Genomic DNA, 23,970 nt, shown 5'->3' with positions numbered 1-23,970 from the left:
GGTGCAGTTTTTAGAATGGCGTCACACTTGGTTATTTTCTATCATATAGACCGCTCAAAATGACTTCAAATGTGATGTGGTCCCTAAAAAATATTGGTGTTGTAAAAATGAGAAATTGCTGGTCAACTTTTAACCCTTATAACTCCGTAACAAAAAAATAATTTTGTTCCAAAATTGTGCTGATGTAAAGTAGACGTGCGAAATGTTATTTATTATTTTGTGTGACATATCTCTGTGATTTAAGGGCATAAAAATTCAAAGTTGGAAAATTGCAAAATTTTCAGAATTTTCACCAAATTTCCGCTTTTTTCACAAATAAACGCAAGTTATATCGAAGAAATTTTACCACTATCATGAAGAACAATATGTCTCGAGAAAACAGTGTCAGAATCGCCAAGATCCGTTGAAGCGTTCCAGAGTTATAACCTCATAAAGGGACAGTGGTCAGAATTGTAAAAATTGGCCCGGTCATTAACGTGCAAACCACCCTTGGGGCTTAAGGGGTTAAAAATATATATTTTTATTAAAAATTATTGATAAAAAAGAGATGTTTTAAATAAGAAAAGTGCAGAATAAGAAGGAGTGACTGAGACTTAAAAGTGAAGTTTGCAAGATATGGTAATTAGTATAGACTTCAATAATTATGCAAGTGGCACATTCTTAACCCATAATATCATAGTATCTAATTAACAATATATATTATTATAAAAAAGGTCACAAGTTTAAAGTGCATAGTTAGTGCAAAAAATTGTAATGCAATTTGAAGTAACTATTTATAATCAATTGTATCTGTTACACAAGACATTATTGAAATAAATAAATATATTGCCATAAAGTGATTATATGCATTCAGTAAACAATGTTTCTATCATCCAGAAAGAAAATCTGACCTATTAAAGTATATAGCTGAATGCATAGAATGCTGTTAGAGTGCATATGGTAGTGACAGGGTGAATTTTAGTATCTGATGTTGCTGTAGGTGCAGATCATACCAGACCTACTCACAAACCACTATAAAGATAGTGGTCCAGTCTCTCTGCCCCAACACGCACGTTTTGTCCAGCTTCTTCATGCCCCCCAAAGGTACATTCCGTTTATATTATATATAACCCTCATAAAACCTTTTCAAAATGTTATTGTTATTATATTGATCACCAATGGCTATTTTGTGGTCTGGAGTAGATTTCATTGTTATGTAACCCTCAAAAAAATTGTTCAAAATGTTATCGTTATTATATTGCTCACCCATGGGGTATTCCGTGGAATGGATTACATTTTGTTGGTATACAATCATCAAAAATCTTGTTCAAACTTTATCTGTATTATATTGCTCATCCATAGACTATTCGGTGGTCTGGAATACATTTTGTTGCCATATAAATCTCAAAAAATGTTCAATGATATCTTTATTATATTGCTCACCCATACAGTATTCCTTGCTATGGATTACATTTTATTGGTATATAACCCTCAAAAACTTGCAAAAAATTTCTCAATATTATATTGTTCACCCATAAAATATCCTATATAATACTCAAAAAACATGTTCAAAATGTATTGGTGTTATATTGCTCACCTATAGGGTATTACATCTTCTTGGGTACATTTCGTTGCTTTACACTGTGGGTGCGGAAAGTATTCAGACTCCTTTAAATTTTTTACTTTTTGTTTCATTGCAGCCATTTAATAAATTTAAAAAAGTTAATTTTTTCTCATTAATGTACACTCTGCACCCCCATCTTGACTGAAAAAAAACAGAAAAGTAGTAATTTTTGCAATTTTATTAAAAAAGAAAAACTGAAATGTCACATGGTCATAAGTATTCAGACCCTTTGCTCAGTATTGAGTAGAAGTACCCTTTTGAGCTAGTACAGCCATGAGTCTTCTTGGGAATGATGCAACAAGCTTTTCACACCTGGATTTGGGGATTCTCTGCCATTCTTCCTTGCAGATCCTTTCCAGTTTTGTCAGGTTGGATGGTGAACGTTGGCCATTTTCAGGTCTCTCCAGAGATGCTCATTTGGGTTTAGGTCAGGGCTCTGGCTGGGTCAATCAAGAATGGTCACAAAGTTGTTCTGAAGCCACTCCTTTGTTATTTTAGCTGTGTGTTTAGGGGCATTGTCTTGTTGGAAGGTGAACCTTCAGCCAAGTCTGAGGTCCAGAGCACTCTGGAAGAGATCTATATCCAGGATATCTCTGTACTTGGCTGCATTCATGTTTCCTTCGATGGCAACCAGTCATCCTGTCCCTGCAGCTTAAAAACACTCCCATAGCATGATGCTGCTACCACCATGTTTCACTGTTGGGATTGTATTGGGCAGGTGATGAGCAGTGCCTGGTTTTCTCCACACATACCTCTTAGAATTAACACCAAAGTGGTCTATCTTCATCTCATCAAACCAGAGAATCTTACTTCTCATAGTCTGGGAGTCGTTCATGTGTTTTTCAGCAAACGTTGTGCGGGGTTTCATATGTCTTGCACTGAGGAGAGTCTTCCGTTGGGCCACTCTGCCATAAAGGCCAGACTGGTGGAGGGCTGCAGTGATAGTTGACTTTGTGGAAGTTCTCCCATCTCCCTACTGCATCTCTGAAGCTCAACCACAGTGATCTTGGGGTTCTTCATTACCTCTCTCACCAAGACTCTTCTCCCACGATTGCTCAGTTTGGCTGGACGACCAGGTCTAGGAAGACTTCTGGTAGTCCCAAACTTCTTCCCTTTAAGTATTATGGAGGCCATTGTGCTCTTAGAAACCTTGAACTGCAGAAATTCTGCTTTAACCTTGGCCAGATCTGCGCCTTGCCACAATTTTGTCTATGAGCTCCTTGGCCAGGGGGCATTTGGAGTGGGGATGAGGGAATTTGTAGTGTGGATGGGGATTTAATGTGTGTGGGGAGATTTAGGGTAGAGATAGGTGGATTTGGAGTGGGGATGGGGGATTTACTGTGTGGGGGGGATTTGCAGTGGGGATGGGGGATTTGGAGTGGGAATGGGGGAGATTTAATGTGTGTGGGGATTTGGAGTGGGCATGGTGGAATTTGGAGTAGGGATGGGGGAGATTTGGAGTGGGGATGGGGAGATTTAATGTGTGTGGGGGTGATTTGGAGTGGGAATAAGGTGATTTGGAGTGGGGATGGGGATATTTAATGTGTGGGGGGATTTGTAGTGGGGATGGGGGAATTTAATGTGTGGGGGGATTTGGAGTGGGGATATGGGGATTTGTAGTGTGGATGGGGGGATTTTAAGTGGGGATTAGGGCGATTTAATGCATGTGGGGGGATGTGTAGTGGGGATTTGGAGAGGGAATGGGGGGATTTAATGTGTGTGGGGGATTTACAGTGTGAATGGGGTGATTTGGAGTGGGGATGGGGAGATTTGGAGTGGGGATGGGCGATTTAATTTGTGGTGGCAGATTTGGAGACGGTATTTAATGTGTGGGGGGAAATTTGGAGTGATGATGGGGGGATTTAATGTGTGTGGAGAGTTTTGCAGTGGTGATGGGTGGACTTAATGTGTGTGGGGAGATTTGGACAGGGGATGGGGGGATTTAAGGTGTGGGGGAAGATTTGGACTGGAGATGGGGGGATTTAGGGCTTGTATGAGGAAACAGTATGGGGGCATGTTTCAGGAAATAGTATGGGGATATGTGTAGACACAGTATGTTGAGTGCGGTGATGGGTGCAGACAAAATGGGGGCAAACGGGGAATGTACAGGTCCTTCTCAAAAAATTAGCATATAGTGTTAAGTTTCATTATTTACCATAATGTAATGATTACAATTAAACTTTCATATATTATAGATTCATTATCCACCAACTGAAATTTGTCAGGTCTTTTATTGTTTTAATACTGATGATTTTGGCATACAACTCCTGATAACCCAAAAAACCTGTCTCAATAAATTAGCATATTTCACCCATCCAATCAAATAAAAGTGTTTTTTAATAACAAACAAAAAAACCAACAAATAATAATGTTCAGTTATGCACTCAATACTTGGTCGGGAATCCTTTGGCAGAAATGACTGCTTCAATGCGGCGTGGCATGGAGGCAATCAGCCTGTGACACTGCTGAGATGTTATGGAGGCCCAGGATGCTTCAATAGCGGCCTTAAGCTCATCCAGAGTGTTGGGTCTTGCGTCTCTCAACTTTCTCTTCACAATATCCCACAGATTCTCTATGGGGTTCAGGTCAGGAGAGTTGGCAGGCCGATTGAGCACAGTAATACCATGGTCAGTAAACCATTTACCAGTGGTTTTGGCACTGTGAGCAGGTGCCAGGTCGTGCTGAAAAATGAAATCTTCATCTCCATAAAGCATTTCAGCCGATGGAAGCATGAAGTGCTCCAAAATCTCCTGATAGCTAGCTGCATTGACCCTGCCCTTGATGAAACACAGTGGACCAACACCAGCAGCTGACATGGCACCCCACACCATCACTGACTGTGGGTACTTGACACTGGACTTCAGGCATTTTGGCATTTCCTTCTCCCCAGTCTTCCTCCAGACTCTGGCACCTTGATTTCCAAATGACATGCAAAATTTGCTTTCATCAGAAAAAAGTACTTGGGACCACTTAGCAACAGTCCAGTGCTGCTTCTCTGTAGCTCAAAAGTGGCTTTACCTGGGGAATGCGGCACCTGTAGCCCATTTCCTGCACACGCCTGTGCACGGTGGCTCTGGATGTTTCCACACCAGACTCAGTCCACTGCTTCCTCAGATTCCCCAAGGTCTGGAATCGGTCCTTCTCCACAATCTTCCTCAGGGTCCGGTCTCCTCTTCTCGTTGTACAGCGTTTTCTGCCACATTGTTTCCTTCCAACAGACTTACCATTGAGGTGCCTTGATACAGCACTCTGGGAACAGCCTATTTGTTGAGAAATTTCTTTCTGGGTCTTACCCTCTTGCTTGAGGGTGTCAATGATGGCCTTCTTGACATCTGTCAGGTCGCTAGTCTTACCCATGATGGGGGTTTTGAGTAATGAACCAGGCAGGGAGTTTATAAAAGCCTCAGGTATCTTTTGCCGGTGTTTAGAGTTAATTAGTTGATTCAGAAGATTAGGGTAATAGGTCGTTTAGAGAACCTTTTCTTGATATGCTAATTTATTGAGACAGGTTTTTTGGGTTATCAGGAGTTGTATGCCAAAATCATCAGTATTAAAACAATAAAAGACCTGACAAATTTCAGTTGGTGGATAATGAATCTATAATATATGAAAGTTTAATTGTAATCATTACATTATGGTAAATAATGAAATTTAACACTATATGCTAATTTTTTGAGAAGGACCTGTATACAGACACAGTATGAGCAGTAATGAGAAAAATGTATGTGGACACAGTATGGGGAGTGAGGGTGATGGGATGTGTGCAGACACAGTATGTGGAGTCAGGGATATGTGTGAGCAGGCAGTATAGAGAGTGAGGAGGTAAATATATGGTAAACAGGGAATATGTGAGAGGAGACAGTATGAGGAGAGAGGGAAATAGTGTGAGGAGACAGTATGGGGGGGAGAAAATTGAGTGGGCACAGAATAGACACTGAGCACTGGGAGCATAGCATGGGGGTCAGTGCAAGGGTACAGCCAGGAGGGAACAGTATACCAAGGAGGGGGAGTGTGATGAGAGTGAACAATATAGAGACTGGGACCTATAGGGAGGACACAGTGTGAGAGGACAGTGTGAAGAGGGGTCCCAGTATGGAAAGGAGAGGGCAGAGTGAAGAGCATGTACCATAAGAGGGACAGTGTGGGGGTCATATTTTGTGCAGACAATATAGTGAGGGGCAATTATTTATTCAGGGGCTCAGCGTAGGGCAGATATTTTTTATTCAGGAGCATTATAATAACACTGCTATCTTTAAGGGCATCATATGGAGACTTGCAGCAGAAGACTGGAGAAGATGGAAGTCTGCAAAAACGGCTGTGGAAGAGAAAACTCATCATGGGGTCTGGATAAGATGAAGAGAAGAATGACTCCAGAGACAGCATCATCTATAAGGTACCTGGATGTAAATGTTATTTGTGATACTGACTAATTCTAATGTTTTTATTTATCTTAGGAGCATTAAAGGGGTTGTCCAGGTTTATGCTGAGCCTGCATTCATTTCTATGTGACTTGTTGCATCATTCCCAAGAAGACTCATGGCTAGCTCAAAAGGGTGCTTCTACTCAATACTGAGCAAAGGGTCTGAATACTTATGACCATGTGATATTTCACTTTTTCATTTTTAATACATTTGCAAAAATTACTACATTTCTGTTTATTTCAGTCAAGATGGGGTGCAGAGTATACATTAATGAAAAAAAAAGAACTTTTTTGAATTTTACCAAATGGCTGCAATGAAACAAAGAGTGAAAAATTTAAAGGGGTCTGAATGCTTTCTGTGCCCACTGTATTTCCAGATAAATTACAAAGAAAAGAACTATAAGAAATGTATGTTATGAGGACTGCAGACATGAAACAAAAACTGTCATGTTGGGAACGCTGACAGCTCCTCTGCAGGTGATGACCTCAGCAATGCTATTTAGGGGTTTTATTTGCTTTCCTTACAGATGAAGCCATTTTTCTCATTTGACTATTTTGCAATATGCTTTGTATGTGGGGTGTGACTTGTGATGCAACTTGAATTTGCCACCATAGCATTTATTTAATTAGATTGCATGTAATTACTTTTTCTTTGTCTTGGCTCAAAAATTAGGGATTACATTCACCTTGGTCATTTTATTTATGGGTGGCCTACAATGATGGTTTTGAGTTATTCTTCACAAGATAAAAATGGCATTATATTTATGGCAAATAAGTATGAAAAATGACATTCATGTGGGCTTATATCAACTTCGGGGCACTGACATATGTAGGTCTGGTCACTTACGATATGGTCATAGTTGGGTAGATCATATCAAAATGTATGAGTATATTGTCCTACAGAAATAATTTTATTGTAATGTGAAATATTAACTTCATTACAGAAAATAATTTTTGTGCGAAACATCACTTACCCTACTCGAGATGTCACTTATATTTGTACTAATGGAATTAAGGCATTTTCAGGTCTCTGCAAAAAATGGAGCTCAAATCCATATCTAAAACTGCAGGAATCATATAACATCACCATGCCATGGCAGGATAACACCACCATTCTAACTATATAATACCACCAATCAGTTACTAAATAATATCACCATACTATGACTAAATAGCACCCCCATAGGCTGCCGTCACACTAGCAGTATTTGGTCAGTATTTTACCTCAGTATTTGTAAGTCAAAACCAGGAGTGGAACAAGTAGAGGAAAAGTATAATAGAAACATATGCACCACTTCTGCATTTATCACCCACTCCTGGTTTTGGCTACAAATACTGATGTCAAATACTGACCAAATACTGCTAGTGTGACGGCAGCCATATACTGACTAATAATACCTCTACAATGTTGCTGAAAAAGAAACGCTACATCGGTAGCAAAATTAACACCACACTTTTTGGGAACTTTTTTTTACTTAAATGAGTATATTTTGGGCTAAAAATCATTTGGGCAATTGGGTTTTAGCTAAAATTTTGCATTGTTTGGGTTTTAGGCTCTTAATGTACCGTCACACTCAGCGACGCTGCAGCGATATAGACAACGAGCCGATCGCTGGAGCGTCGCTGTTTAGGTTGCTGTAGAGACGTCAAACACAGCAGCTCCAGAACGATGCAGGAGCGATCCAGTGACGTAGCGGCGACTCACTTATCGTTCTCGCTGGTTGTTCGCTCCATGTAAAACATTGCTGGCGTCGTTGCTTTTGCTGTCAAACATGACGATACACGCCGACCTGACGACCAAATAAAGTTCTGGACTTCTAGCTCCGACCAGCGATATCACAGCGGGATCCAGATCGCTGCTGCGTGTCAAACACAACGAGATCGCTATCCAGGACGCTGCAACGTCACGGATCGTTGTCGTTCTCGTTGTAAAGTTGCTGAGTGTGACGGTACCTTTAGTTTTCGTGCATATTCATCTTTCACGTGGTCTGTGGCTGTAAATTAGCTGAGAGGAGCTCAGAAAAGACAGATAAAACAGTGACAAACTACCAGTCAGACTGTTATAACAAGCTAACCAAAAGAAAATGGACGCTAGAGCTGAATAAAAATATACAATCTTTAATAAGAAAAAATTAATTTTTGTTTTAAAAACATTTGATAAGTATATATTAATGGCACAAAAATTAAAATGGAGGACGACACACAAGTGCCACATACATGCCTGAGAAGGACTGAATGAAAATAATAAGCCCAGCAGCCAGTCATATATTATTTTGGTTTTAATGTATGTTTTTGTCTCTCTTTCTTTTTTTTATTTATTTAGCGGTATAATGTCAATAACAACTTTGCTATAAACGTATCCCTCTGAATGTATTGTTTGGAAAATTCAGCCTAAGTGTGGATCTTCAATTGTTACCACCTGAAGCAATGCCGTCCCGAAGTGGGATCAACAAATTTGCACTATTTCACTTTATTAACTAAAGTTTCAATAATGTATTTGTTATTGTTTATTTTATATTGTCTTTCACGATTATTGCCTCCAACGGGTGAACACTTGGTATTAGTATATTTATGTCTTATCTATATGTGTACTTATTTGTATATTTTTGATTATTATCTGTCTTGTATTATATTTATTATGCAATATTACCACTTGTATTGGGCACATTTGGTGATTGATTGGCACGGCTAGGGTGGTTATATGCAGTATTATGGGCATTTTTGCCCTCACAAATCATGGCGTTATCATTTTAAATATAGTAGATCTGTGTGTTGGTAGTGCGCATACTCCTGACGCGGGCAATGGCGACTTATAGCGATGTGTGCTGGTCAGTGACGTCACTGGGGATTTCCCTGTGACCCGCACTGCCATTTTGGCGGCTGGAGCGATGTGACGTGCGGCGCCTGATTTCGTCGGAAGCATGCACCGTCACATGGCAACACAGGGAGGGCTATAAAAGCTGGATATTGAGGACACTTACATTATGCGGGCTCCCCGAGGAAGCTGTGGGCGAAACGCGCATAGGGGCCGGTGTTTGCACGAATGGATAAAAATATAGGTCAGAGTATATAATGGAAATTTTAATCCCTTTTTGCATTTGTTACATTATGGGGTCACTGGACCATATGGATATTCCCTTTCAAATCTATGCAAACTATAGGGTAATGTAGTTGTCTTTACACTGATTATGCACTGGCACTTTAGTATGATATAATAGGTGGCTAAAGTAATTCGCTCTGGTACAATTTATACCTTTATTTTATCTCCATAGTGCAACACTTTGTATTTGGTGCACCTATACCTTATATTCAAATAGCTCTGATTGTGATATTATGCTTCAATTATTATTGGATCATAATGTACTATTATTACTGAATTGTAATTTGTAACTTTTAGTGTTAATAAATTATACTTTTTCTTTTTGTGAGTTGCTATGCTTCAGTCTTTATGGTAATCATCAATTAGGAAGCTTCACATAGTATTAGCCCAAGTGGTCCTGGGTGATTCTTGCAGGGCTGCTTTATGATTATGGTATCTGTATCTGAGTTTTTGTATCTGATATACAGATTGTCAATACAATCCTTTTTTAAAAGACATATGAAGTATGGTCTGTTTTTATCATAGAGATATAGAAGCTAAAGTGCAAATAAATATTTATTAGCACACTGGGGCATCATTACTATGTGAAATACCAAAGAGACCCCTACCACCATCATGTGGTGCAATTTTGTTATATGGTACAACGAGGAAGCTGCAGAGATGAGGGGGTCTCAAAGAAGCTGTCATGATGGTATGGGCCAAATAGAGAAGAAAGAAGAAGGTGAAGTAATACTCTGTATTTGATAATTAATTGTGTCCTTTTCAACATCTGATCAGTATGTTCTTTCTACTTCAGCATGTTATGCTCTGTAAACCATATGTGTGGTATTCGACTGCTTTATGATTGCAGCAGACGTGGAAGAGGAAGACCCTCCCGAAGAAGCATTGAGCAAAACACGCATTGGGGTCTTCCTCTTCCACGTCTGCTGCAGGTTGGTCTACATGTTTGGTTCGCGTGCTTGCTCCCATTAGGGGTATCCATTTCACATCACCCAATATGGGATTTTTTATAAAACCATAGGGTAATATGGTAATATGTTAATCTTGGAAGTATAGGCTTTTTTTTTATCTTTTAAGTGCACTTTATATATCTTCCCACTAATGGGGTACCATGTGGCACTTGCCAACTATGGTTATATCATGTTATAAACTGCACGATGCACTATGCACGTTATTATATCTATTCTGCCTACTTATCTTGATGAGCTCTGATTACCTTATGGAGTTTCAGCCATATTTATTCACATAGATAAGTCTCATATATTATAAAGGGGGTTATGTGCATTCAGGGTATGTGCACACGTCAGGTTTTTTTCCTGACAAAATCCTGAGAATTCTGCCAGAAATCCGCGTCTTTTTTCGCGCGGATTTCTCGCGGAATTTGTGCTTTTTTTGTGCGTTTTTTTGCGCGGATTTTTTGCGTTTTTTTTTTCAGGAATGTCCTTTTTGATATGGAATCCGCAAAAAATCTGCAAAAAGAATGAGCATGTCCGTTCTTTTTGCGGAATGCGTTTTTTTTGCGGAAAAAAAACGCTAACATATGCACAAAAAATGCGGAATGCATTTTAAAAGATAGGATGCATAATGTTAGCGTTTTTTTACCGGATTTATAGCGTTTTTATTGCGCAATTCCGCAAAAAAAACGCTAAAAATCCGGACATGTGCACGTACCCTCAATCATTTTTATGGATTACCAATGGGTATCTAAGTGTTTATATTGCATATAACCGAAATTATCTAAGGCTATGTTCACACGTTGCTGATTTGGCTGTGGATCCGCAGCGGATTGGCTGCTGTGGATTCGCAGCAGTTTTCCATGCGGTTTACAGTACTATGTAAACCTATGGAAAACCAAATCCACAGTGCCCATGCTGCGGAAAATACAGCACGGAAACGCTGCGGTTTATTTTCCGCAGCATGTCAATTCTTTGAGCAGATTCCGCAGCGTTTTACACCTGCTCCTCAATAGGAATCCGCACATGTAAAAACGCAGGTGAAATCCGCACAAAAAACACAGGAAATTCGCAGGAAATCTGTGGATTTTTCAAAAAACGGTGAGGAAAAATCCACACACGAATCCGCAACGTGGGCACATAGTCTAATTGTCACGGGTTTACAAAGAGGAGCTAGGAGATCGCAGCGTCTGATTTCTCTTACTCCTGCACTGATTAGAAGCACTTCACCTTCATATTAAACAGTGAAGGTTTCTTTTAGCAGTGCAGGGGTTAATCTGCTCAGTTGAGAGCTCTTGGAAGCTTTCCTGTAATAAGGCTTTCAGCTGTTCACTGTTAGCCTCTCCCATCTCCTATATATTCTGGACCCTGGCTAGAATTTATTGCCAGAGATAGCTTATACTTCATGGTTAGAGATGGTGGTTTGTGGTTGTTTCAGAAGGTGTTTGGTGGATTTATCTGAGACTGTTGCTAGATTTTAGTTGTGTGTTAATCCCCCTCCTTCTTCTACTTTGGTTTTATCCCATCCTCCACTCCCCGGTGTTTACCTCTGTTGTTTGAGTGAATATATTTGTATGATTGGTATTTTCCTTTTTCCCTGTTTGGATTATCTTATTAATTTTGTTGGTGTATTATGGTACACTACTACTCCCCCTCTTCCCTGGGTGGGGGAGGAGTACAGACTGAGGGCGGATTCAGGAACTAAGGCAAGGTAGGTGGCCCCGGCATCTTCACCATCAGAAGTAAACTAGGGAACAGGGCTTGCTAAGGTTCCCCTAGTGTTAGGGACAGGGAAGGAGCCCCTGGTCCCGGGATAATCAACAACAGAGCCTTACACTAATTTTATATTATAGCATTACATTTACAGAGCAACTGTCACTTAGAAAATTGAGATAAATATCTTGTAAAAATTTCTGAGCTCCCCTGATTCTGTTTTTTTCGGTTTTGTACTGTGTTTCTCTATTGCAGAGATATTCTCATTTGTTGCTTCTGGAGCTCAGTATGTAGCTTTTCTACTTGTTCATGTCTTCAGTTTTCTCTGGGGGCATGCATTTTCACCCCTTCTGTTATGATCTGGTGGCCTAGGAGCAGCATGAAACGTACTCTGGAGAAGGTGGTACCTGTACTGACCGCAAACCCTGAACTTAGCACCGCAACTAGAAGTAGCCGTGGGGAGTACCTAACACTCCCTAGACCCCTCGACACAGCCTAAGAACTAACTCCCCTAAAGACAGAAACGGGAAAACTATCTTGCCAAAGGATAGACAGCCCCCCACAAATATTGACTGTGAGAGGAGAGGGAAATAACATATGCAGACTTGAAATCAGGATTTAGCATAGGAGGCCATTCTAGCTAAAAAGAAAGAATAGGACAGAGTACTATGCGGTCAGTATTAAAACACTAGAAAATATCCACCACAGAAAATACAAATCTCCACATCTGACTAAAGACATGGAGGGTATATCTGCATCTCCAGAGACACAGCTTGGCTGCAAAAAATCCTTCACAGACAAAGCTGGACAAGACAAAACATGAAAAGGCACAGAACTATAAGGTCCACAGCAGGTGGACAGCAAAAACAAAGCCAGAACTTATCTTTGTTGAAATGAACAGCAAAACAGGAGAGACCAGGTATGGATGTGAATCCTCCAAAAACAATGGACAACTGGCACTGACTAAAGGATAAAGCAGGACTAAGTAGCCCAGCCCAAATTGCAAAAAGTGGATACACCTGATAAATGCTGCGATCCAAAGACAGCAGCACTACCACTCATAACCACCGGAGGGAGCCCAAGAGCAGAATTCACAACATCCTTCCTCCGAAACACAGCCAATCACACTGTAGGGATTCCGGACTTCCCTTGTGCCTGTTTGCCCTGATCCAAGATGGAGTCTTGGATCCCTGTTATGTTCTGGTGGTAAGGACAATAATGGACCTGGTGGTTAAGAGCACACGGAATGACCTGATAGTTACTAATAATACAGGACAAGCTCTGAGACGTGGGAACTCTGCTGACCGCAATCCCTAATCCTATCACACACACTAGAAATAGCCGTGGATTGCTCCTAACGCTCCCTATGCAACTCGTCACAGCCTAAGGAACTGGCTAGACCTAAAGATAGAAAAATAAAGCCTACCTTGCCTCAGAGAAATTCCCCAAAGGAAAAGGCAGCCCCCCACATATAATGACTGTGAGTTAAGATGAAAATTACAAACACAGAGATGAAATAGATTAAGCAAAGTGAGGCCCGACTTACTGAACAGACAGAGGATAGGAAAGGTAACTTTGCGGTCAGCACAAAAACTACAAAAAGACCACGCAGAGGGCGCAAAAAGACCCTCCGCACCGACTCACGGTGCGGAGGCACTCCCTCTGCGTCCCAGAGCTTCCAGCAAGCAAGACAAAAATCAAAATAGCAAGCTGGACAGAAAAATAGCAAACCAGAGAAAAACAAGCAGGAACTTAGCTTCTGCTGGGAAGACAGGTCACAAGAACGATCCAGGAGCGAACTAGACCAATACTGGAACATTGACAGGTGGCATGGAGCAAAGATCTAAGTGGAGTTAAATAGAGCAGCCAGCTAACGAATTAACCTCGTCACCTGTGGAAGGAACCTCAGAAGCCGCAACCCCATTCACAACCACCAGAGGAAGCCCATGGACAGAACCAGCCGAAGTACCATTAATGACCACAGGAGGGAGCTTGACAACAGAATTTACAACAGTACCCCCCCCTTGAGGAGGGGTCACCGAACCCTCACCAGAGCCCCCAGGCCGACCAGGACGAGCCAAATGAAAGGCACGAACCAGATCGGCAGCATGAACATCAGAGGCAAAGACCCAGGAATTATCTTCCTGACCATAACCCTTCCACTTGACCAGGTACTGGAGTTTCCGTCTTGAAATACGAGAATCCAAAATCTTCTCCACCACATACTCCAATTTCCCCTCAACCAACACCGGGGCAGGAGGATCAACGGATGGAACCACAGGCGGCACGTATCTCCGCAACAACGACCTATGGAATACATTATGGATGGCAAAAGAAGCTGGAAGAGTCAAACGAAATGACACAGTATTGAGAACCTCAGAAATCTTATACGGACCAATGAAACGAGGCTTAAACTTAGGAGAGGAAACCTTCATAGGAATATAACGAGATGACAACCAAACCAAATCCCCAACACGAAGTCGGGGACCCACACAGCGCCGGCGGTTAGCGAAACGTTGAGCCTTCTCCTGGGACAATGTCAAATTGTCCACCACATGAGTCCAAATCTGCTGCAACCTATCCACCACAGTATCTACACCAGGACAGTCCGAAGACTCAACCTGCCCTGAAGAGAAACGAGGATGGAAACCAGAATTGCAGAAAAACGGCAAAACCAAAGTAGCCGAGCTGGCCCGATTATTAAGGGCGAACTCAGCCAAAGGCAAAAAGGACACCCAATCATCCTGATCAGCAGAAACAAAGCATCTCAGATATGTTTCCAAAGTCTGATTAGTTCGTTCGGTTTGGCCATTTGTCTGAGGATGGAAAGCCGAGGAAAAAGACAAATCAATGCCCATCCTAGCACAAAAGGATCGCCAAAACCTCGAAACAAACTGGGAACCTCTGTCCAAAACGATGTTCTCCGGAATGCCATGTAAACGAACCACATGCTGGAAAAACAATGGCACCAAATCAGAGGAGGAAGGCAATTTAGACAAGGGTACCAAATGGACCTTCTTAGAGAAGCGATCACAAACCACCCAAATGACCGACATCTTTTGAGAGACAGGGAGATCCGAAATAGAATCCATAGAAATATGCGTCCAGGGCCTCTTCGGGACCGGCAAGGGCAAAAGCAACCCACTGGCACGAGAACAGCAGGGCTTAGCCCTAGCGCAAGTCCCACAGGACTGCACAAAAGAACGCACATCCCGCGACAAAGACGGCCACCAAAAGGATCTAGCCACCAAATCTCTGGTACCAAAGATTCCAGGATGACCAGCCAACACCGAACAATGAACCTCAGAGATAACTCTACTAGTCCATTTATCAGGGACAAACAGTTTCTCCGCTGGGCAACGGTCAGGTCTATCAGCCTGAAATTTTTGCAGCACCCGCCGCAAATCAGGGGAGATGGCAGACAAAATTACCCCCTCTTTGAGAATACCCGCCGGCTCAGGAACACCCGGAGAGTCGGGCACAAAATTCCTTGACAGGGCATCAGCCTTCACATTCTTAGAGCCCGGAAGGTACGAAACCACAAAATCAAAATGGGAGAAAAAGAGCGACCATCGAGCCTGTCTAGGATTCAACCGTTTGGCAGACTCGAGATAAGTCAAATTCTTGTGATCCGTCAAGACCACCACGCGATGCTTGGCTCCTTCAAGCCAATGACGCCACTCCTCGAATGCCCACTTCATGGCCAACAACTCTCGATTGCCAACATCATAATTGCGCTCAGCAGGCGAAAACTTTCTAGAAAAGAAGGCACATGGTTTCATCACCGAGCCATCAGAACTTCTTTGCGACAAAACAGCCCCTGCTCCAATCTCAGAAGCATCAACCTCGACCTGAAACGGGAGCGAAACATCTGGCTGGCACAACACAGGGGCAGAAGAAAAATGACGCTTCAACTCCTGAAAAGCTTCCACAGCCACAGAAGACCAATTGACCACATCAGCACCCTTCTTGGTCAAATCAGTCAACGGTTTAGCAACACTAGAAAAATTACTGTTGAAGTGATGATAAAAATTAGCAAAGCCCAGGAACTTTTGCAGACTCTTCACAGATGTCGGCTGAGTCCAATCATAAATCGCCTGGACTTTAACAGGGTCCATCTCGATAGTAGAAGGGGAAAAAATGAAACCCAAAAATGAAACCTTCTGAACTCCAAAGAGACACTTTGACCCCTTCACAAACAAAGAATTCGCACGAAGGACCTGGAACACGATTCTGACCTGCTTCAAATGAGAATCCCAATCATCCGAGAAGACCAAAATATCATCCAAATATACAATAAGGAATTTATCCAGGTACTCTCGGAAGATGTCATGCATAAAGGACTGAAATACTGATGGAGCATTGGAAAGCCCGAATGGCATAACCAGGTACTCAAAATGGCCCTCGGGCGTATTAAATGCTGTTTTCCATTCATCGCCCTGTTTAATACGCACAAGATTAGACGCACCACGAAGATCTATCTTGGTGAACCAACTAGCCCCCTTAATCCGAGCAAATAAATCAGACAGCAGCGGCAAAGGGTACTGAAATTTGACTGATCTTATTAAGAAGGTGGTAATCAATACAAGGTCTCAAAGAACCATCCTTCTTGGCCACAAAAAAGAACCCTGCTCCCAATGGTGACGACGACGGGCGAATATGACCCTTCTCCAAGGATTCCTTTACATAACTCCGCATAGCGGCGTGTTCTGGCACAGATAAATTGAACAGTCGGCCCTTAGGAAACTTACTACCAGGAATCAAATTGATAGCACAATCGCAATCCCTATGAGGAGGTAGGGCACTGGATTTGGGCTCATCAAATACATCCCGGTAATCCGACAAAAACTCCGAGACTTCAGAAGGGGTGGATGACGAAATAGACAAAAATGGAACATCACCATGTACCCCCTGACAACCCCAGCTGGACACAGACATAGATTTCCAATCCAATACTGGATTATGGACCTGTAGCCATGGCAACCCCAAAACGACCACATCATGCAGATTATGCAACACCAAAAAGCGAATATCCTCCTGATGTGCAGGAGCCATGCACATGGTTAATTGGTTCCAGTACTGAGGCTTATTCTTGGCCAAAGGCGTAGCATCAATTCCTCTCAATGGAATAGGATACTGCAAGGGCTCCAAGAAAAAACCACAGCGCCTAGCAAACTCCAAGTCCATCAAATTCAGGGCAGCGCCAGAATCCACAAATGCCATAACAGAATAGGATGACAAAGAGCAAATCAGAGTAACGGACAAAAGAAATTTCGACTGTACCGTACCAATGGTGGCAGGCCTAGCGAAACGCTTAGAGCGCTTAGGACAATCGGAGATAGCATGAGTGGAATCACCACAGTAAAAACACAGCCCATTCCGACGTCTGTGTTTTTGCCGTTCAACTCTGGCCAAAGTCCTATCACACTGCATAGGCTCAGGTCTATGCTCAGATAATACCGCCAAATGGTGCACAGCTTTACGCTCACGCAAGCGTCGATCGATCTGAATGGCCAAAGACATAGACTCATTCAGACCAGCAGGCATGGGATATCCCACCATGACATCCTTAAGGGCTTCAGAGAAACCCTCTCTGAAAATTGCCGCCAGGGCACATTCATTCCACTGAGTGAGCACAGACCACTTCCTAAACTTCTGACAATATATCTCTACCTCATCCTGACCCTGACACAGAGCCAGCAAGATTTTCTCTGCCTGATCAACTGAATTTGGTTCATCATAAAGCAATCCAAGCGCCAGAAAAAATGCATCAACATCACGCAATGCCGGATCTCCTGGCGCAAGGGAAAATGCCCAGTCTTGAGGGTCGCCACGTAACAAAGAAATAATGATTTTCACTTGTTGAACAGGGTCACCTGAGGAGCGAGGTTTCAAAGCAAGAAACAATTTACAATTATTTTTGAAATTCAGAAACTTAGATCTATCCCCAAAAAACAAATCAGGAATAGGAATCCTAGGCTCTAACATCGGATTCTGAACCACAAAATCTTGAATGTTTTGTACCCTTGCAGTGAGATTATTCATACAAGAGCACAGACCTTGAATGTCCATATCTACACCTGTATCCTGAACCACCCAGAGGTAAAGGGGAAAAGAGAGACAAAACACACTGCAAAGAAAAAAAAATGGTCTCAGAACTTCTCTTATCCCTCTATTGAGATGCATTAATACTTTGGGCCACCTGTACTGTTATGTCCTGGTGGTAAGGACAATAATGGACCTGGTGGTTAAGAGCACACGGAATGACCTTATAGTTACTAATAATACAGGACAAGCTCTGAGACGTGGGAACTCTGCTGACCGCAATCCCTAATCCTATCACACACACTAGAAATAGCCGTGGATTGCTCCTAACGCTCCCTATGCAACTCGTCACAGCCTAAGGAACTGGCTAGCCCTAAAGATAGAAAAATAAAGCCTACCTTGCCTCAGAGAAATTCCCCAAAGGAAAAGGCAGCCCCCCACATATAATGACTGTGAGTTAAGATGAAAATTACAAACACAGAGATGAAATAGATTAAGCAAAGTGAGGCCCGACTTACTGAACAGACAGAGGATAGGAAAGGTAACTTTGCGGTCAGCACAAAAACTACAAAAAAGACCACGCAGAGGGCGCAAAAAGACTCTCCGCACCGACTCACGGTGCGGAGGCACTCCCTCTGCGTCCCAGAGCTTCCAGCAAGCAAGACAAAAATCAAAATAGCAAGCTGGACAGAAAAATAGCAAACCAGAGAAAAACAGGCAGGAACTTAGCTTCTGCTGGGAAGACAGGTCACAAGAACGATCCAGGAGCGAACTAGACCAATACTGGAACATTGACAGGTGGCATGGAGCAAAGATCTAAGTGGAGTTAAATAGAGCAGCCAGCTAACGAATTAACCTCGTCACCTGTGGAAGGAACCTCAGAAGCCGCAGCCCCACTCACAACCACCAGAGGAAGCCCATGGACAGAACCAGCCGAAGTACCATTCATGACCACAGGAGGGAGCTTGACAACAGAATTCACAACAGATCCCTCTCTGTCATGGAACTTCCTGTCTGTCCTGATTATTTAAGTACGGGTCATGTGTTCTTCTGTGCCTGAGTATTTTGTGCTACTGGCTCCTGAGCTTCTGCCTGTGGTCTGGTGAGCTCCCTGCTTCTGCTGCTCACTACTCGGTGGTCTGCCTCACCCCATTCAGCTACCTCTCGTCTCTGGAACTGCTGCGATGGGAAGCACACCAGTGGAAGGATCTCCTTTGTTTGCAAAACTTTTCCCAGTGTTGTGCCTCTTTGCACAACCACACCAGGTGAACAAGATTCAAGCTGTGCTTTCTTCTCCAAGAAAGATCTGCTCATCTACTACACCTAGATAGCGCTTTCCATATTTCTCCCCTTGTCCTCTCTTTTCCAGGATGTTATTCACACAACGCACCATCTGTGAATTATTGGACTCCTACTAACAAGTACTGTGCACACGTGTGATCAAGTTTTGCTGGTCTTCATCATTTAAAGGGAACCTGTCACCCCGAAAATCGCGGGTGAGGTAATCCCACCGGCATCAGGGGCTTATCTGCAGCATTCTGTAATGCTGTAGATAAGCCCCCGATGTTACCTGAAAAAGGAGAAAAAGACGTTAGATTATACTCACCCAGGGGTGGTCCCGCTGCTGGTCAGGTCGGATGGGCGTCTCCGGTCCGCTCCGGCGCCTCCTATCTTCTTTCCATGACGTCCTCTTCTGATCTTCAGCCACGGCTCTGGCGCAGGCGTACTTTGCTCTGCCCTCTTGAGGGCAGAGGATAGTACTGCAGTGCACAGGCGCCCGAAAGGTCAGAGGCCCGGCGCCTGCGCACTGCAGTACTTTGTCTGCCCTCAACAGGGCAGAGCAAAGTACGCCTGCGCTGGAGCCGTTGCTGAAGATCAGAAGAGGACGTCATGGAAAGAAGATAGGAGGCGCCGGAGCGGACCGGAGACGCCCATCCGACCTGACCAGCAGCGGGACCGCCCCTGGGTGAGTATAATCTAACGTCTTTTTCTCCTTTTTCAGGTAACATCGGGGGCTTATCTACAGCATTACAGAATGCTGTAGATAAGCCCCTGATGCCGGTGGGATTACCTCACCAGCGATTTTCGGGGTGACAGGTTCCCTTTAAGTACTGTGTGCATTCGCGCTAATAACTTTATTGGACTTCCTCGTTTAAGTGACTTGTTTGCTTCCACGTCATTTCCTTGTGGACTGGTTCATATTAGCGGTCGTGCCCCGCTACTCAGTTTGCTGTGGTTTTCTATAAAGAGCTGAGGACCCGACCTCATTACAATTACAGAAGTATCTTTGTTAGTTCTGTTTACATTTCTGTTTTGAGTAAATACATCTTTTGCCGCAACTTTGCTCTCAGACTGGCTTTATCCCATTCTATCAGATTCCGTGGTATAATTATTACACACAGTTCAGTAGCATCTGAGACTGATAGACTGCTAGATCAACTGCTGAGCTGTGACTTACAGCATCTGAGAAGGAACAGTGAATGCAAGGTATATTGCTCAGACTAGACTATGAAGAAACGCCCAGTTGGACTACAAGCAGAGATTTCACATACTGTGCTCTAAAACTAAAAGTGAATATCTCTGCAATGAAGCGACACAGCACAAAATGGAAAAAAAGAGGCAGGATGAGGGAAGCTCAGGGATTTTGTTTTACAAAGTATTTAAATCCATTTTATTTGGGCAGATCCTCTATTACTGTTATTCAACACTTCAACAAAGCTGCTCTTAAAAACAGTATTTGTGATGGTCATTTTTTTTAACAACATGGCATTTATGGTGTGTCTGTGAAGGCTGTCGTTTTGAATAACAAAATGACAAATCACCAATCGATGTCCTGAGATCTGTAACCTGTTTTAAGCATCTACTGATGGGATGCGGAGATTACATTTGGCATGGATTACTTAGTTTCCAACAACAGCACTTGCCAAGACAATGAACATGGCTGAACAACTTTTCCACAGACGTAGAAGCTTCCTTTAGTTGCTATCTGTCAAATTCGTTCATGGCTTGGAAAGGCGCCAACAAGAAGAATATAATCTACAATATTTAGTGTACAGCCAGCGTAAGCAATGACAATCATCCATTTACTTTTTGTAAATTAAACCTTATAAACCAGACATTTCTTTTTCTTCTATTCTATTTATGGAGGATGAGTTAGATACTTCCACATAAGTGCCCACTCAGCACGCTAACAATTCTGCAAAGTGGATGACCTAGAACAAAATTAGTTTTTCATGTTAAGCAGGTTCAAGGGTGCGGTGCATTTTACATAAAATATCCATGCAACCAGGGAATATAAAATGGAGAGTCGTAACATTTAGTGCTGTATTTCCACTTTGGTTGGTGTTTATTCCACTTGGTAAGTATTTGCTGAAAAATTCTTTTATCTTTCTTCACAATATGTTACTTATGACATGTCTTTTAGGGAACATGCACTTGACTCCATTGTCACCCCATACAGTCTCCTTAATAGAACCTGGGCAGGACCACATAGATTTTTTTGTAGTCCTACTGAACCTTTCATAATGAAAGGATTGAGTCTGCAGGAAATGATAATTGCATTACATGGGCGATAGGTGATTGTTACTAGTGATCAGCGAGTGTACTCGTTGCTTGGGTTTTCCTGAGCACGCTCAGGTGGTCTCCGAGTATTTATGACTGCTCGGAGATTACGTTTTCTTCACCTCAGCTGAATGATTTTCATCTATTAGCCAGCTTGATTACATGTGGGGATTCCCTAGCAACCAGGCAACCCCCACATGTACTCAGGCTGGCTAATAGCTGTAAATCATTCAGCTGCCATGATGAAAACGAAATCTCCGAACACTAACAAATACTCGGAGGTCACCCGAGCGTGCTCTGTGAAACCCGAGCAACGAGTATACTCACTCATCACTAATTATTATTAGTGAGATTATTTATGGCTGTAAGAACAAAAATGTATTGGTGGAATATTTATATTGAATATAATATTTACATTGCATTTTCTTGGGGTATATCTTTTTATACCATGTACATAAACTGTAGTGATTTACAATTAGAAATATAATAATATTTTTTTATTTCTACAGCACCAACATATTTCACAGCACTTATATATTTCAAATATAAATTCTGCACATAAATTTATTATAAAGTTATTTTATAACTAATTGGGGTCTAAACTCTGGTGCCCTTGATCCTGAGGATGTAGGGGATGTAGGAGATGTAGTAATAGTGTCACGCTGCGTTCCCTTTTTAGACTTGCACAGTGGGCAGCTAGGACATGGTTGTTCTGAGAAAACCAGTGATGGGGATGCAGTGCTACATCAGGGCTGCAGCCCCTTCATTCTCAGGATTGGTGGGTGTTCGTTCTTCTAGCAATATGACTTCACTTTGAGTTAAGTGCTGATGAGCGTATATTCTGTCATACATAAAAATCAGATCAATTATGCTATTGACACTCTGATTAGAGGGTGATCAGAGTGGTATCATAGTGTGACCTGATTCCCTCAGATGAGGAGAAGATGGTAAAAAAAAAATGTCTCCATCTTCTCCATTGTGTCAGTGCACGGAAATCGGACTGCACTCAGATGTCAGTCTCGGACAAACACTGTCTAAGAAAAAAAATGCATGACCTCATAGCGTAACATTGGTCCGAGCGCGATCGGACAAAACATGTTGCACTATGAGGTCGTGCATAATTATATATTTATATATTAAATATTATGATAATACGGCTTTTATGATAATGGAATGTTCCCAAACAAAGTCCTCCCTGCGAAAAATGTATGTTTAATAGAAGTATCAGTGATACCATTGTTACATTGTATACTGCAAGTGTAGCAAATGTAGGAACAAATTGTTTAATCAAATATTATTACTGCTTAGTATGAACAAGCTGAACTACAATGCAGCCGTGTAAACTAAAAACATATTTATATTAGTATTTTATCTCACTGGTGATTAGAGACAAAACTGGGCACAGTGTACAAGCCAGAGCAATGGTGTTTATCAATAAAGTCGCCCCTATTTTTCTATTTTTGAACAGCATTTAATGACTTCCAATGCAATTAAGGGGCATTTGTCTTCAGTGCCTCTCCTACTTAACTTTTGCTATATGACTAACAGGGTCTTGGGCTGCTGGGAATTTCTTTGATGATTTTGTGATTCTTCTTATTTTTGCTGCACAAAAAAACTACATTTACAGCAAAATGGGTGGGATTTATAGAAATCTTAAGCCCACCATACTTTCTTTTTTTTTAATCAGCGTAAACTCATGTTTCAAGACCGGAACGTGTCACTTTCTCTTGCGGTTACGCTGAGTTTTATGTCTGGATTTTCCCCATAGACTTGAATTACCGTATATACTCGAGTATAAGCTGACCCGAGTATAAGCCGACCCCCCCTAATTTTGCCACAAAAAACTGGGAAAACTTAATGACTCGAGTATAAGCCTAGGGTGGTAAATGCAGCAGCTACCGGTAAATGTCAAAAATAAAAATAGACACCAATAAAAGTAAAATTAATTGAGACATCAGTAGGTTAAGTGTTTTTGAATATCCATATTTAATCAGGAGCCCCATATAATGCTCCATACAGTTTATGATGGCCCCATAATATGCTCCATATTAAAATATGCCCCATATAATCCTGCATAAAGGTTAATAATGGCCCCATAAGATGCTCCATAGTCACATTTGCCCAATATAATGCTGCACAAATGTTGATTATGGCCCCATAAGATGCTCCATAAAGATATTTGCCCCATATAGTGCTGCACAAATCCTGATTATGGCCCCATAAGATGCTCCATACAGACACTTGCCCCATATAGTGCAGCAAAAACGTTAATTATGGCCCCATAAGATGCTCCATAAAGATTTTTGCCCCATATAGTGCTGCACAAATGTTGATTATGGCCCCATAAGATGCTCCATACAGACACTTGCCCCATATAGTACTGCACAAACGTTTATTATGGCCCCATAAGATGCTCCATACAGACACTTGCCCCATATAATGCTGCACAAATGTTGATTATGGCCCCATACAGACATTTGCCCCATATAGTGCTGCACAAACATTGATTATGGCCCCATACAGACACTTGCCCCATATAGTGCTGCACAAACATTATAGCCCCATAAGATGCTCC

General features: G+C 42.1%; 1 long non-coding RNA gene across 1 annotated transcript in view; it reads left to right on the top strand.

The window, feature by feature from the left end:
* Positions 1-21,082: 21,082 nt before the first annotated feature.
* LOC138647118 (uncharacterized) overlaps positions 21,083-23,970 on the top strand; it is a 28,329-nt gene continuing 25,441 nt past the window's right edge. Inside the window, exon 1 of the long non-coding RNA XR_011314884.1 lies at positions 21,083-21,192. This is a non-coding gene — a long non-coding RNA (uncharacterized lncRNA). The remainder of the gene's footprint in view (positions 21,193-23,970) is intronic.

Source organism: Ranitomeya imitator, chromosome 8, assembly GCF_032444005.1.
Source record: "Ranitomeya imitator isolate aRanImi1 chromosome 8, aRanImi1.pri, whole genome shotgun sequence".
Classification (NCBI taxonomy): domain Eukaryota; kingdom Metazoa; phylum Chordata; class Amphibia; order Anura; family Dendrobatidae; genus Ranitomeya; species Ranitomeya imitator.
Note: the sequence above shows the minus strand (reverse complement) of the source record. Positions and strands in the feature narration are given on the sequence as shown.